Below are 16,153 nucleotides of genomic sequence, written 5' to 3' on the forward strand. Positions count from 1 at the left end.
CATTGATCTGGGTCCCTGCCCATTCGGACCATCCTGGGAACGAGGCAGCGCACCAATTTGCCCGAGGATTCGTAGTTAACCGGGAGGTGCGCTGCCCTGAGCTCAGGTCGGCCAGGGAGCGGATGACAACCTACAAAGAAATTACTACCCACTTCAAGAAAGACAAATCTTCCCAGAACCACATCGATCTCTAAGTAAAACACAAGTCACCTGGCGGCAGCTTCAAACAGACACTTTAATCCGTACATGTACTCCATATGGTTCCCAGAGCAGTTCAGCCCTGTCTGTTCTCTCTGTGGATATCAAAAGGCAGACACACCACACATCCTATACTCATGTAATCAAGACAAGCCATCACAGAGTCTGCAGCTCTCTACCCAATCTCAGTAGCAGGCCGCGCTGCTCAGCTCCGACCCGGAGGTTCAACTCCGAGTCACGGAGCGGGCTGAAGAGGTCGCCGAACGACATCGTCGGTCGGCCACCTGGCGTCCGGCCTAGAAGAGGAGCCCACCGCGGGGACGGGAACGTCAACCCACCCCGCGCCTACGACCTCTTCTTTAATAAAGTTTACCTCCTCCTCCTCCTCGCATCGAGGCATCCTACTCACCGCTACTCTCTAGCGCTACCTCGCGTCGTCAGTCTCGGACGCACTGGTCGGCCCCTGCGTACCGAAACCGCCGTCATGGATGGATGGATGTTGCGGCCTTCCCCTTTGTAATAGGTGGATTTTACATTAGAACAATATCCTAAAATGGCTCACTTTTAACTACTGTACACGAACACATACAATTACATAGATATTTTCAGCTATTATTTTGGTCGGACTAGCTTCCATCACTCTCTTAGGCGGCTCTTGATATTGGCCACCTCTTTGAATTGACTTGCACTGTCGGTAGCGTGACGTATACTGAACCCAAGCGAATGGATGGATGGAATATAGGAGCGTCCCCTTTGAAAGGTTGTGGTAGCAGTAGCTATCATGCTCATTTTTCTCCCTATATCTTAATTGCTTTAGATTGGTTAACTATACCATCATTCTATTTCTTCCATTTTTGTTTATACATTACTAACATTATGCCACTTTTCTGCTTTTGAGCCACCAATCTTCCAGTCGTTTTTTTCTAGCTTCCACCGCCGGTTTATTCACCCGGTCACTGGTATCTCTAAACCCCAGAGCTTCAGGAATAGTGACTGCGCCTGCATCGACTTCCGGATGGATACCATTACATTCGAGTATAATATGGTCAATTGTTTCACTGCAGTTCCCACATACAGCACATGTGACATCTTCATTGTTAAATTTATTTTTGTAGCAGTGTGTTCTAAGGCACCCTGATCTAGCCTCAAAAAGTAGGGCACTGCCTCTTGAGTTATCAAAGAAAGCTTCCTTCCTGATCTGCCTTTTCCACTTTCGGTATAATTCCACACTCCGTTTCTTTTCCAACGAATTTATCCAATTTTTACCTTCTATATTTTTCACCTGTTGCTTAACGCTCTTTATTTCTTCGTACTTGTGACCAGCATATTTACTGGTTAGTTTCCTAGTTCTTTTCCTCCATTGTGAGTCAACGCTTTTAGGTATAGGTCTTTAAATACTTTAGCAGCCCATCTGTTACTGTCCAATTTCCTCAGGCGTTCCTCATATAATATTTTACTCTGAGCTTCCCGTACTTCGAAAGATGCCCAGCCCATATCTCCCTGTACCGCCTCATTTGTGGTTTTGCCGTGGGCACCTAGTGCTAATCGTCCGACGGCTCGCTGCTTTATTTCTAATGTCAATTCTACCTCTGATTTTAGGCACAAAACCGCATTTCCGAAAGTAAGCCCGAGAACCATAATTCCTTTCTGAATACCCCTCAAAACCTCATGCCTGTTGTATTCCCACAATGTCCTATGCTTCATTATCCCGCCTTTGGGAGTGCAGTGCCCTCTGTCGGCGCTGGTGTGAGGCCCGCACAGTCGATATCCAGGTGGTCGATAGTCTCCTCGCTCACTGTGCACCCTCTGCACACCGTACTTCGCACACTAGCATCGTAGTGCTGGTGATAGACCAGAGTTCGGAGGGCTCTGGCTCGTGCCTCGAAGGGGAGGCTGCTAGAGATGTCATTGTCATAGAGGGGTTCCGCACAAACCTCTTGTTCGTGTTCTCTAGCTGTAGAGCTTAAGTGTGGACTTTCCCTCCATGGCCGCCTTCCAACTCTCGGTTTCCACATTTCGCACCTGAGCCTCAACAGCTCTCGCCCACTTTCGTTCCGTCTCGTCTTGTACGGGCTGAGAGAAAAAGCCATACTTCCTGCGGGGTTGCTGCGGACCCCATTACGGTGCACGTAATCGAACTCTTGTCGCGCTAATCAGTGCGGTTGCATGAGTCTCAGCCTGCCGTCATACGACGCCTTGCTTCGCTCTTCTCGCGCCTCAAAGCTCGACCAACCAAGGTCGCCTTGAATTGCCTCGTTTTCAACGTTCCCATGGCAGCCTGGAGCCAGCCTTTCAACAGTGCGTTGACTGCGTTCCAGCCATTCGCGAGTTGGCGCTGTAGAACATACCACCGCATTGGCAAAGGTCAGGGCAAGGACGTGCACCGCCTTCCACAGCTCCCGCACCATGAGAAATCGGTTAAAGCCCCACAAGCATCTCCTGCGAAGAATGTTACCAGCCTGCTGGGATGATCTCCTTAATGCAGCTCATGACCAGCAGTATATAGTCAGACTCAATCCCGAAGGTCACACCGAGGTAGCGGTAATGGGTTGCTAGGGGAAGCTGCTCACGTACTTTTAGCAACACCAGGGGACAGGGGGGTTCAGGTCCAGAAAAAGCAAGTACGGCCGATTTTTTAGCATTTAACTGCAACTCAAGAGGCGCCAGTGCTTCAGCACAGTCGGTAATGAGGGCTTGCAGGTCGTTCGCGTCTCCTGCCAGCAGCACCATGTCGTCAGCGAACACCATCGCTGGCAACACTTGCCGTTCCCTGATGCCTTCGCTCATCCGCTCCACTATGAAGCCAACACCCGATGTCAGTAGCCGCCGCTCAACACTCGCCGTGTATAACAAATATAACAAGAGTGACAGTGGGCAGCCCTGCTTCAGGCCCTTACCCACTACCACCTCGCCCGACCAGATCCATTGAGGGTGACTACCACAGACGTCGGAGCATCTCTGTCCAGGTTTTGGCATTCCAATTGTATCCAGCTGTTGCAGCATTTATTCCTGGGGGACGCTGTCATAATCCTTCGCTAAGTCCAGGATACAGCTCACCAGCCCTCTTGCCTCTTTTCGCGCGATCTCTATGCATTGGCTTAAGACATGCAGATTGTCTTCAAGGCGGCGGCCACGTCGGAACCCATTCTGCAACTGAGTTCAGCGGTTGCTCTCTTCGGCCCACACTGTCATCCAAGCTTTCAGAACTTGTGCGAATATACCCTGTTCAACACGCTGGTGATAGTGAGATGCCGATAGTCGCGTAAGAGGCCGGCATCACCGCCCTTTTTTGGCTGCAGGATCACTAGCTGCCATGGCGCCAGTCTTCTGGCAGAGGGCTGCCTGCCAGCATATCTTTGAGATACCGGCAAGCTGTGCCCGCGCCTCATTGCCCAGGCTTTTCGAGCCCCGCAGGGATGCCATTCAGTCCTTGGGCTGTGCGCGCGCTAATCCGGGCGATTGCTCTATCGATGGCTCCCAACGACACTGACCAAATTTCTTGTTCCATTAGAGCCCTCCCTGGAGGCCCACAGGTAGGGGAACTCGTGCAAGGCTCCTTCAGTGCTGGTGGTGCCGCGTATAACTGGCGTATCTGCTCGGTCAAGGAATGATGAAGATCAGCCGTCTTTGCCCCACTTGACTCGTTGCGGATTTCTGCCTGTGCTGGCCTGCCATACTGTCGTGCCACTAATCCAGAATTTGGACGCTGCTCCCTTCCCAGCGCTCTTGATGTCATGAAGCGTCTTATGGTTGGCTTCGGCTATTTTCAACTGCGTAACGGCCTGCATTTCCCGCTTTCGAAGCAAATATTCTTGCCAACTACCCTGAATATCTTCGCCGTCAGGATATCTAACAGCCCGACGGTGTTGTCGGTTGGCAAGACGACGGGCGCACGGCGCTGCCCTAACCTCTCCATCCCACAAGTTTTTTCTACAGACCCCTCGACGCGCACTGGTCATCTTCACATGCTTCTGCATAATGCGGCGGAGTTCATTGATGTACTCGTCATAGGAGACTGCCTCTTCTCGGTGGGGCTAAGCTCAAATTCATCGGCCACTTATTCACATGCTGTAGCAGGGAGAATCTGTGTTGGGCCTTCAAGCCGTTTAGGTTGTCGATGCCATGTGGATGTTTTGAACCGCAGCATGAGATGATTGTGATCGCTCCCCAAGCTATGTTGGCCTTCCACATCGATGTGAATTCTCTGTAGTGCGCAGCAGAGTTTCCGCGACACGAACTCATAGTCAATGGATGAACTCTGGCCTCGGGCACACCATGAGACTGTTCCCTCACAGTCAGCTCGTAGGTTTATTATCTCGAGGTGGTGGTGAAAACGTTTAATAAAAATAGAGAGTTACATAAAGGTTGCTCTGGGGTCAGGCTTAGTGCCCTTCCCCTCACAAACACTAGGTGGAGTCCCTAGTACGGGACCCCAGTGGCTTCCGCTGCCGCCATTGCTCGTTTGACCAAGGCCGTTTGGGCTTTCAGGTCGGAGCAGGCGAGTAGGGTCGTCTCCCAGTCCTCCCGGGTGGTGTTTGGGTTAGGTGCAAAGGCAGGGTTGGAGGGGCACGCCCACACCATGTGGAAAAGGTCCGAGGACATTTTCCCGCGGTGCGGGCACTCCCCGGAGAAGGCACTGTCAAAGTGTTTAAGTGACGCCGGGAACATCATGGTATTCGTAAGGAGGCGAAGAAACACGCGTTCCTCCGCTCTTGTTTACCCTTTACACGGGTGAGGGTAAATATTGTGTCTGTTTTGGTACAGCCGCGTAACTTTCTCTGAAAGTGTAGTCTCGTGTGAATTCTTCTGAGGAGGAAGGAGACGAGGTTGCCCGGTTAGAAAGCGCGCGGGCGGCGTCATCTGCTGCCTCGTTTCCTCCTAGCCCCGAATGGGCCGGAGCCCAGACTATGAAGCGGCGGGATGGACTTTCCACGTACGAGCTGTTTTGCAGTAGTCGGTAGGCCAGGTCCGAGCTGTTTTTTAGTAGCCGGTAGGCCAGGTACGGGACCCAGCCCTGTTGAAAGTTCCTACACTCCCCTCGCGAGTCGGTTATGATTGTTTTGGAATCAGAGTGTGTTGCTGCTAACGCAATGACGACCTGCTCTGCCCGTGTTACGCTTCGGGCTTTAAATGCCCGTTTACCGTTTTGGGCTCGTGGAACACTGCCGCCGTGTACCACCCGTCTTGGTGAGGGCCGGACGCGTCCACATGGTACACTCCGGGTTGCCCTTCGTAGTGGTGAGCTAAGGCCTCTGCCCTGGCCATGCGCCTACCCTCGTGGTCGTCCTTGGACATGTTTGTGGGGAGTGGTTTTGAGCGATAACTCCCAGGCCAGCTCAAGCAGGAGAGTACCGTTATGGTCGAAGTAGCGCGAGTTTTTCAATGTGGCCATTAAAGTCGCCCAATATCAGAACTTCCCGGTTGGGGCCCCAGCGTTCGATGTCATGCCTTATGCAGTGCAGGATGTTAGAGTTTTCGTCACGTTGGTTAGGGGAGACACTTAGGTACGTTACGCATGCCATTACTGGAACTGCATGAATATAGCCAGACACCCAAGCGTGCTCCTCGTAGGCAACCGAGAGCGGTGTCCAGGAGCCTCCTCCTCGCCATAAAAACCCAACACCTTCTCCTTTTCGGGCTGAGCTTTCTCGGTTGCAGCCCGTCTAGTTCCAAGGTTAATTGACCGGGGGTCTCTCCATGCCCCGTAGATGTGTTTCAGCTACTCCAAACAGTGTTATCTCTTTCTGCTTCATTTCCTTGTATTATTACTCCCATTTCGCTTAGCGTCTGCCAGCGTGTAAATTAGGGAACGCAACGTTCACCGCGTTTCGTTTCTGGCGTCTTCGGACTCTAATCTTCTTTCCAGGTTTCCGCCGTCTTGTCAGTTGACCTTATTTGGTCTTTTCTGGCTTCAGTGGCTGCATCTCCCGACCATTCTGACTGACCATCCCTGATGAGCAGGCCGTCTCGTCCGGCTGCAGCCTGTATCTGGGAGGTTCTACGGCGACATTCTCATTCGCTCCACATCACTTCGCCAGATTCGGCAACAGGCGTTGCAAGGAGCGATCTGACCTCTGTCTCTGCTGGCCGTTGGGCTTCTGGCGGCTTGCGTGGGAGTTGCACCACTGGTTGGCTCCTCGGCATATAGTTCGCTGGGGCTGTGTGAAAGCCTTCCTAAAAAAAACACATGCCCTCTTTCCATTGGACGGGAATGTGGCGCCATCTGTCGTCATGACGGTGACCTCGCTCGCACGGTAGCGGTAGAATGTGGCGGTCAGAGGTAGAGCTAAACAAAAGGTCTCCAATCACAGGCACGCTTCGCAGGTCGACTTCACCACACAATGTCGTTTGGAATAGCGGCTTCACTGCGATATACAGCGGTGTAATTGGAAGAATTCAACCAACAACTGTGCCCGAAACACGAAACAGGCTCGGTGTACTGTAAATGCATTTCATAAAGAACCCGCCGCGGTGGAGCAGGGGTTGGAGCGCTCGACTGCTGTACTCAATGGTGCGGGATCGAATCCTGGCACCGGCGGCTGGTTCTCGGTGGAGGCGAAAAGCAAGGCGCCCGTGTGCTGAGCGATGTCAGCGCACCTTAACAACCCCAGGTGGTCAAAATTTCCGGAGTCCTCCACCACGACGCCTCTCATAGCCTGCGTTGTTTTGGGAAGTTAAATCCCATAAAACAAACCAAACTTTAGAAAGAAACATGTTACGGCATTTTTCCCTAGACATCGTCGAACGAGGCTGAAGCTTCCACGACCTTCACCGTTACAGGCAGAATTTTTTTACGTTTGGATACAACTGAAGAAAAAGAAAAGCGATAGCTCCCCTCAGAACAGGCCTTTCAGCAAGTGTTGCCGCGACCTATTTTCATGACGCCCTGAATAATCCGATTGCGGCGTGGTCAAAACGCCTCCCACCTGCTACACCCTGTATTGCCATGCTAGCAAGGGTACTCAGATGCACGCATAGCTTTGAAGAGGGGCGAGGTGACTTCATTTTGGTTGTATACGACTATAGTGCAAGGTATTTGATCGTTCCTTTTAAATGTCTGTTAACGAATGTCCTAACAGAACACAGCATCACTACACTAACGTCTTGGAACGAGCACTGATACTTTCGATACCCTGTTCACGCAATATGTGAGTTTCTTTCATTAATTTAGAGGTGTCGAAATGTACCATGCTTTCTATTCGAAAGTAAGCTACCAATATAACGCGATTTTTGTCTTGCTGTTCGTCAAGATAGCTACAGCAACCTTCACCATTAGACTTGCTAGCTTGTAGGAGCAGCCAACTTTACAACGTCCTTGGAGCGGTGTTGCGCGTAGGGGCAGTGGAGACGGTGGTAATAGAGAGTTTTAGCTTACCGTGATCCGCGATCTGCTACCGTGATCCGCCACTGCGCATGCTCGGACCCCCCTTGACGCCGATAGATGGCGCCACATACTGGATGTCGGCACACAGACCAGCCGCGTCGGGGCTTGAGCGCCCCGCTCACGTGTGGTAGAGAGTCACGGTAGCGGATCGCGGTAAGCTAAATCTCTCTAATGATCGTGGAAACGACCCGGCATGCACCGTCGGGAAAGATGGTGCACTGAAATAGTTGTGGAGAGCGTGGAAAGAAGCGAAACACACAACAGCGGTGTCACGGTGATGACGGTTGTTGCTACTGCTGCTGCACGAGAGACTGCGTGCGTTTATCGTGTCGGTGGCTTTTGAAGCGAAAGCTTCACTACCCCTTCCTCGCTATCCCTTTATTTCCGCCGCCCCAGTTCAAGTGCTTCAGATATCAGATAGCAGATACCGGGGCTGGCAAACATCTTTTCCTTTCTTTTGTATATAAATAAAATAACCACTACCACCACCGCTCCAGGTAATTCGAGCCGTCAGGTATGCACGATTTTCATCTTGAGGGAGAAATAGAGGTCAAATTTCTGTGTGAAGCCTGGTGCATGGTCGCTATGTAATTGGGGCATAGTCACGTAGGCCACCAAGTGGCACGTGACCACTGTTAAGGTCAAGGTTACGTGAGGTGACGTCAGTCTGGCGTAGAAGTAGATGGCTCTAGAGAGGCGATACTGGCGATACTGTCAAGGTCAAGATCACGTGAGATGACGTCAGTCTGACGTAGAAGTAGAGGGTTCTAGGGGCGATACGTGCATAAATAGAAACCCCCGGGCTCCTTGCTATAGGTTACAACACTGCGCGAGAGGGAATTCGAACACCTTGCTACAGTAGCGCGTCGGAACACGAAACACGTCGGAATGAGGCCCTGAAAAGTCGGCGTGCCGAAGAGACCGATGAACAAGGACTTAACGTTTGGAGAAGAGCACAACGTGTTTAATCCAAGCTTGGCGATGAGCGCAGTCTTGTACATGAAGCGTTCGCTTCCCTCCAAGGTTAAGCAAAGTTAAACCAGCAGCTAATGTTTCTGCCGCCGACGATGTAGCGCGCGTTTCTGGTGTCATGAGTCTTAAATATCCGTTTCTTTGGTATTTGCTGTCTCCATTTTTCCCCTAGCCCTGTGTACTTCGATTGTAGTCACCTTGAACAAAATATTCTCGCGTTATAGTCGTGTGTTTTACGGAGCTAGCTGTTTCACGAAGTCCCACTTCACACAGCATGAATGGGCCGCTCGCGGGAGAAAGCGAAACCGCTTGGCCAAATAAACAGCGCAAGCCACACATGCACGAGCGCGCATCACACAGCGGTGCTCTCCTGGCGTGCTCCTTTTGCAAGATACGACTGGCAGCGGGTCTCCTGGAAAGTCTTCTTTGAACCAGGCCGTCAGTGTTGACAGCGGCTTCCTTCCGTGACGCTGCTAGGCAAGGCAATAGACAAAGCACGGGTCTCTCTCATTAACTCATGCTGACTGGGTAACTAAGCCACTACGATTAGCTCAGCCAGTTTTTTATTTCTTCATCTGTTTGCGAAATAAATAGGAGATCGATCTGCCTGAAAGGCTTCGTTTTCTGTTTAGCTTGTTGCAGAGGAGGATTACGCCGACGTGAACGCCGCCGGTGCATGTAGTATGCGGCTGTTGCCGCGTGCACTGGCGGAGCCCTTGTTGTCTCATGAAAGTTCAAATAGATGCGTCGTGCTATCTGGTTAATAATAATTGAGGTCAGTAGCCCGGGCTCTATCGTGCAGTGGCTCTCGCGGACACAAGCCAAAATTCAGTTCAAATTCATTGCAAAATAAATAAGTTTTTTTTTTTTCTTTTTTTTTCTTTCTTTTTTTTTTTTTTTTTTTTTTTTTTTTTTTTTTACTTGGATGCAAATCGAGCGCATCTGCAAGCGCCTATAAAGGAACCCACCCAAACAAAATTACGTGTGTCTGTCTTTACGGCGTCTCTGTCCACCCGCCCATCTCTCCTGCCAGCATGCAGGCCGGTTTGAACGCGATGCGATGACAATGAAACAACGCCATTTATTGATCGCAGGGCTTCCTTTGAGCAGCATTTGTCGCAGAGTTCCTGAGTCCAACCAGACGTTTCACTATCGCTGACGGTCAGTTGACTACGGCATTAGCACCGCAGTGTCAGGACAACGGGGGTCAGGACTAGTATACCGAGGTACAGCACTATAACCGAGGTGTTTTAGCAGCGAAGGCTACGAAGCCGTCAAGTCAGGACAACAAACATTTGTTACTTCAAGCGGCGAGTTTAAAGGCTCGCCTCGCATTGCTACCTGTCTCCGAGAGCGTCGCGTCTGCTGACTCGGGCCTTGAGACGCGTTTTTCCCCGTTCATATATTCGCGGCATGGAAAAAACCCTCTTCGCGGTAGGCACGTCAACGGACCCTTCGGTGTTTTTCATTCTTTCAGTTTCGCGTGCCAGTCCCGAGATGGCGCTAGCGGTCTACTCGCCGCATCGCTTGAAACTCCAGCTGAGGAGCGGGTCGGCGAGGGAGGGCGTCGGCCGCTTCCTCGGCATGCAGATAACTGTTTATTTGCACAACAGCTGCGTGCAGTGCCGCTTTTATACACTGTCCACCCTAGCAGAGCGCTTTATCGGCTGTAGCAGCGTCGGCGAAGCGCTCGCTGCCGACTCCGCGCAGTCATCTGAGAAAGACGCGTGCAATTCGCACCGCTATTAAGCGTCGTCTTTTGTCTTCTTGTTGCACAGATCTGTCCCAGGTGAAAATTTTCTGCTGGTTTCCTGCTGGGATCCTGCTGGTTCCAGCAGTGCTGGGTTATTAGCACATTCCCAGCAGCTGCTGGAACCAGCAGCTGCTGGTTCCAGCAGCTGTTGGGAATCTGCTAATAACCCAGCACTGCTGGAACCAGTAGCTGCTGGGACCAGTAGCTGCTGGAACCAGTAGCTGCTGGGACCAGTAGCTGCTGGGACCAACAGCCACTGGGACCAGCGGCTATTGGAACCATTGGCTGCTAGGTTTCAACCGAGGGCTGCATATAGTCAGAATTTGGTGGATTGGTTCTCTGGGGGCTTGTCAGCCTACGAGAATTTGGTGCAGCGACTGCCTTGGACTGCACAAAGAAAATAATGGCAACAGCAGAGGTTTCAGTCATGACTCATAGTTTAATTTTATTTTCCATGCCCATATAAATTCTGCAATCTGCATGGACACATTTTCCCTTTGAGACTGTGGTACTGCAGCAGGTGTGCTCCAGCTCCAACTCGGATGGTGCCATGAAGGTAGCTGCATGAAAAAAAAAACAGACCAGAAAAATATGCTACCAAAACCATGCTATTGCACATAAAATATGAATAATGGAAATTGAAAGCATCTACCCAAGAACCACATATTTGGTGCAAATCCACATGAGAACTGGTCAAGTGTGATGCAAACCACGTTTAGAGAAAATTTTCAATGAGCAGCGCTTCTACTAATGTGTGGATGGCTAGCTTTTGCGTGTGCCTGTGCAGACTGCACCAATGCCCACACGCACCCATGGTGTTTCATTCATTCAACCATGAGAACGCCACTCCTAGGAAAGTGTCTGCATTGCTTTAGGCAGATGCAACGTAACAACTGGTGTGGTATTGCCAGAAAGGTTAGATGAAATGAGGGGCTCGTTATGATACAATTTAAAGGAGCAAACAGTCTAGAAGTCCAAGGTAAACATTGGGGATAATTTTTCTTTTTAGGTTTGTTGTCGATGTTGACAAGAATGAGTGTTAAGATAATTTAGGGAGAAAGAATATTAAATGAAATGTGGAAGGAAAAACAATGCCGCTTTTCATGCAATATTATTTCTCCCTAAATCATCATAAGACTCATTCTTGTTAATAACAACAAACCTAAAAAAAAAATTATACCCAACGTTTACATTGGACTCGTAGACTGTTCGCTCCTTTAAATTAAATCAGAGAGATTAGAGGTATACCCATTGCTAGCCAGACATGACTGTTTAGCGGCATATTCTTTTAACCTTGTTTGGTATGCCACTCGTCATACACCCATACCCTGCAAATGGATTGGCATGGAAAGACAGTCTAGTTAGTCTATTTGCAACGAACCGTATCGAATGTGTGTTAACTTGCACAGTGTGTTAACTTGCGATTAGACGTTCTTTGAATCCTTGGCTGTTCACCATTGTTCGTACAAAGCGAAAAACAATCGGGCGACAAAGATATTTTACTTGCCGAAAATAGCACCAATGATACTTCGGCAAAATGATATGGCCTATTTTAAACTAGGGACGACAAAATTACCAGCTCACTTAATAGTCAATTACTAGTCACTCGACTAGTAAGCGGCTCTCATCACTGCCGAACTGCGCTGGCAGTGATGCGCGCTTGAGTCACTGTTCCCGCTTGCTTCACTGTTCTTTTCCTCCGTGCTTATAATAAGCTCTCGCAAATCCACTAGACGTTACACAACGCGAGGACTACAAAAAAAAAAAAAAAAAAAAAAAAAAGAAATGAGATGCACTTTTTTACTTACCAAACACACGCAGGTCCTAGGCCTTGCAGATGTCACATCACATTTCTCAGTCTTGACAGAAGTTGTTACACCACCTTGATCGGTTCAAACTTAGGTAGATGTTTCAGGTAAAATGCCTTAAATAATTCATACTGACGACGACGTTTAAATATTGTAAAAAGCACAAAATACTCCTGCATTCGCAAACACGAGCCAGCACAGAACAGCTCACTACGTAAATGTCTAAATTTCGGAACGGCTTCTTTTGGCTTGTTGAGCGTCAACCGGAGACTGGTTACGATAGTGTCGTAAGCGCTGAAAATGCGCGTTTGTCAAACGGTACGAAAAAATACTCCTTAAATATTTCAAATTGTGCTAATATTACTATTTGTATACCATCTTACACGTAATTGTATTCGTTCTGCTCTGATCGTTGCACCAGATCGTTCGAAGGCGCGTCGTCTGCTACGCTAGCAGATGATGGTGACAGCAGCCTCGTGCATTACGCCGTGATAAACAAATTCGTAAAGATCAGATAACATTTTTTGCATCTTTGATGTTTGCAATAGCTCATAGCGGTATAACACTGCGGCTACCGGCCGAAAAAAAAAAAGCATAGCTTCTTTAAAAAGGTGTCTTTCGCAGCTACGGTGATATTTTGATCACGGAGCAGAAACATGGTGTAAAAACGGGTATATACTTTCCGTGCTACGTTTTTGTAGAATGAATGAGCTCGCGATAGGGCAATGCAACAAGTTCTCACGTGCGTAAATGAACTCCATTACATGCGTTTGTAAACTTGGGTGGGTTACTTGCTGGTTCCAGTAGCATTCCAGGAGGGAACCAGCAAAATTCTAAAACCAGCAAAGAAAACCAGCGACCACCCTGCTGGAACCAGCAAAGCCAGCAGGTTGCCTGCTGAGACCAGCAGACGCTCACTGCTGGAACCAGCACAGCCAGCAGGTCGCCTGCTGGGACCAGTGGAAAACCAGCAGGTCGCCTGCTGGGACCAGTGGAAAACCAGCAAGCACCCTGCTGGAACCAGTACAACCAGCAAAAATCCAGCAGGCTACCTGCTGGTTCCAGCACAAACCAGCAGCTTCCAGCAAGAAACCAGCAGAAAATTTCCACCTGGGGTGGGTTGCGTTGCTTCACTTCTCGCGCTAGATGGGCGCGAGTGGAAAAAAAGGTTGCTGTTTCTTTGGCGAATAAGTTCTCGTCAGTTTAAACTAGGCATGTAATGTGGTTATGGCTCACTGCATGAAAACTGAAGGAAAAATCTGCTAACCACTTTCACATAGAGCTGCGTTAGCGCTAAGGCACTTGTCCAACAGGTTGCGGTTGCACTGTGCCAAGTGAATTGTGGTAAATGTGTTTGTGGTACGCTGCTGTTGCTGCGTGACCCGGTGCGAATATTTTGTATTTTGCGGTTTCTTCTTGGCAGTGGTTTTAAAGTGAACGCGGCTGTTGATTACAGAAAGGTGGAAAAATTTGGAGCAGCTATTAGAAAGGAGGAAGAGTTTCAGACGCCGTTCAAATCTCCCGCAAAACGAAGTAGAACAGAACTCTCCTTTGCCCCCTCTTGAGCTACCTCAGTGAAAGACTGACTGCCCTGTAAGTCTGGCAGCAATAACTGTGCGTGTTTTGTTTTTTTAATGAGGTTCACCAGGACAGACATAGAGGTAATTTAATTTCTGTATCTTAATTACAGAAATTTATTTCTTGCAGTAATTTGTGATGTAATAAAGTACCACCTTCCTGATGAGGAATTTTAAGAATGCATTTAATTTTGTTTTTTCAGACAATACTTTCGTAGCAAAAGTTATTAATTTCGAAGCTGGTGTTATGAAAAGAAGCACCACTACTTTGTGTAGGCAAAGCCTCTGTCTCTTGTATGGCAGGCCGGCTGCTTCGACAGCAGGAGCGATGCGCGGAAAGCCTTGGACAGCAAGCCACAGCTATTGCACAACATATGAATAGTTGCGTGGGCCTGCAAGTGCGAGTCGCCACCCTGGCGTCGAGAAGAACGAAGGGAAAACAACGGTGCATTCGGCACTATGTTGCGTCGGGCAGTATAGTACCGGAAAAACTGCGTTGCGACGGCGTTCACGGTGAAGTGCCACGTGCCTCTATTTTCCCTGAACGGCAACTGCGCTCTGGCCCTTCAGTCCGCACATAAACAGCGGCCTATGTGTGGCCTCGACAAGCCAGGTGTAGTAGTAGTAGCAGTAGTAGGAGTGGATGGGGCCTCTTAAATACCTTCAGAGGGCAATGTGACTGCAGTGTGTTGGAATCCACTCCGCGTTTATAGAAGATGATGAAGACGAAGGCGCGCAATGCACAGCGCCAAGGCATTTAAACACGCGGGGTGACTGACTGCGGCGATAGCTCCGCCGAATCTGCTCCGACGAATTTTTGAAGAGCGATAGCTATAATTTTGGCAAAACTGAGAAAACGCCTCGTTTCGTCAGTCTGACCTTCAAGCTCAGCCAAGGTCAAACTGGGACTTATCCTGCCTTACGACAAGTTTTGTTAGTAGTGCACTAGGGTGATGTTGTGCATGACCACATGACATACTGGTCGCTTTACTAATTACGCGCCGTAAATAAATTATAGTTGATTAGTTTATGTGATTAAAAACAACTTTATGGCACATGAAGTCATATACGTTTGGCTAGTTTATGTTGAGTATGTATATTATCACTGGACTAATTGTAAGTCTAATTAAAATTTTTATAAGTTTTAATTGAAATTACTTTGCACTTTGTTGTATGTAGAATATGATTGCCCTGGGTTAATTGTTAGTATCATTTAGTCACCGCTAATTTACCCACTGCAGAACAAACGGATCTCCGATGCACCCAATTCACCCAGCACTGCCCATACATCCATTAAATCGCTGCAAATTCCAACTCTGCCCACCAACTTCCTACTGCCACTGTTAAGCTTGTAGAATTTCCATGGAATTCACTCTTACCCTTAGGGGCCATCGGTTATCTTGTGTTCACATTGAAATTACCTGTCCATGCTTACCTGTTCTTGATTTTGCAGGAATTATTCATAATTTGTAATTAGCTCTAATTAAAAATTGAACTTTATGCCAAAGCATCAAGTTAAATATCGCTGGATAGCTCATATTGAGTAAAATATCTATATGCTAATTGCAGGTCTTAATTAATTACAGTTATTTATTTAATTGTGAATAAAATTGAACTTTACACTATCGTCAACTCATATATAATTTTAAAAGTTTCGAGTATGATGCCAAAATATATATCATAAAAACATCACTGTACAGCTATGGCTCAACATTGGGTGCAACATTTTTTCTCTGGAAAGGTCACCCCGAAGGACTGACAGGACATCATTTTTGGTTAGGTTTGGTTGTGTTAAGTAATGTTTATATAACACCTCCACTATAGGGTCTTTAAGGTAATAAATTGAAGTGAAAGTGAAGTTTCGCACTAAAATGTACTCGTTTTGAAAGCCGGAAAGCAGCCAATAATTAAGCTACGCACCACTCCGGCCCATCCGGCCCTACCGAGTGGCATATATAGGTAAGCTGGTAGAGTGGTTTATCTAAAAACGAACAACTTGGTTCTTAGAGAGCTGAAGTAAGTATCCCCCAAGAAATAAACTGGGTTCTCCAAAACAGGTCTGCGAACTGATAATGTCACTGCCTCGTCTCATGACTGGAATAGGGTGCCGTGCTGGGCATATCCCGACTGTTGTCTTCCAATTGACACCGATGTCGCTGCTTACTGTTTTCCACTGAACTCTTCTCACAATCGCAGGCTTGTGCAATCTTGGCCTCAGAAAGAAGCTATGCAAGCGGATTGCAAATGGTTTAGAAAAGCAGCTAAAGTACCCCGAATGGGTCAATAATGTTTCACGCAGTAGGAAAGGGCGTACCTCGGGCTCGCGCTCAGGCACCTCATGCTCGACAGCACCCTGATAAACAACATGAAACCTACAAGAAGACTTACGTTTCACAATTTACGCACTTGATATCTCCATTTGGAACACATCAAGATTGCGCCGCGAAATCCGCAGAGCGCT

General features: G+C 48.6%; 1 long non-coding RNA gene and 1 pseudogene across 1 annotated transcript; both read right to left on the reverse strand.

Moving 5' to 3' along the window:
- Positions 1–1,901: 1,901 nt before the first annotated feature.
- On the reverse strand, positions 1,902–6,431 carry LOC146176244 (uncharacterized; annotated as a pseudogene).
- Positions 6,432–10,726: 4,295 nt separating this feature from the next.
- LOC146176245 (uncharacterized) lies at positions 10,727–12,357 on the reverse strand. The gene is made up of 2 exons (XR_014701506.1): positions 12,116–12,357; positions 10,727–10,867 (listed from the first exon to the last, which is right to left on the reverse strand). It is a non-coding gene; the product is annotated as an uncharacterized LOC146176245 (long non-coding RNA).
- Positions 12,358–16,153: the final 3,796 nt, after the last annotated feature.

The sequence above is a fragment of the Amblyomma maculatum genome, chromosome 10 (genome assembly GCF_055883805.1).
Source record: "Amblyomma maculatum isolate TAMU_Amacu chromosome 10, ASM5588380v1, whole genome shotgun sequence".
Lineage (NCBI taxonomy): Eukaryota > Metazoa > Arthropoda > Arachnida > Ixodida > Ixodidae > Amblyomma > Amblyomma maculatum.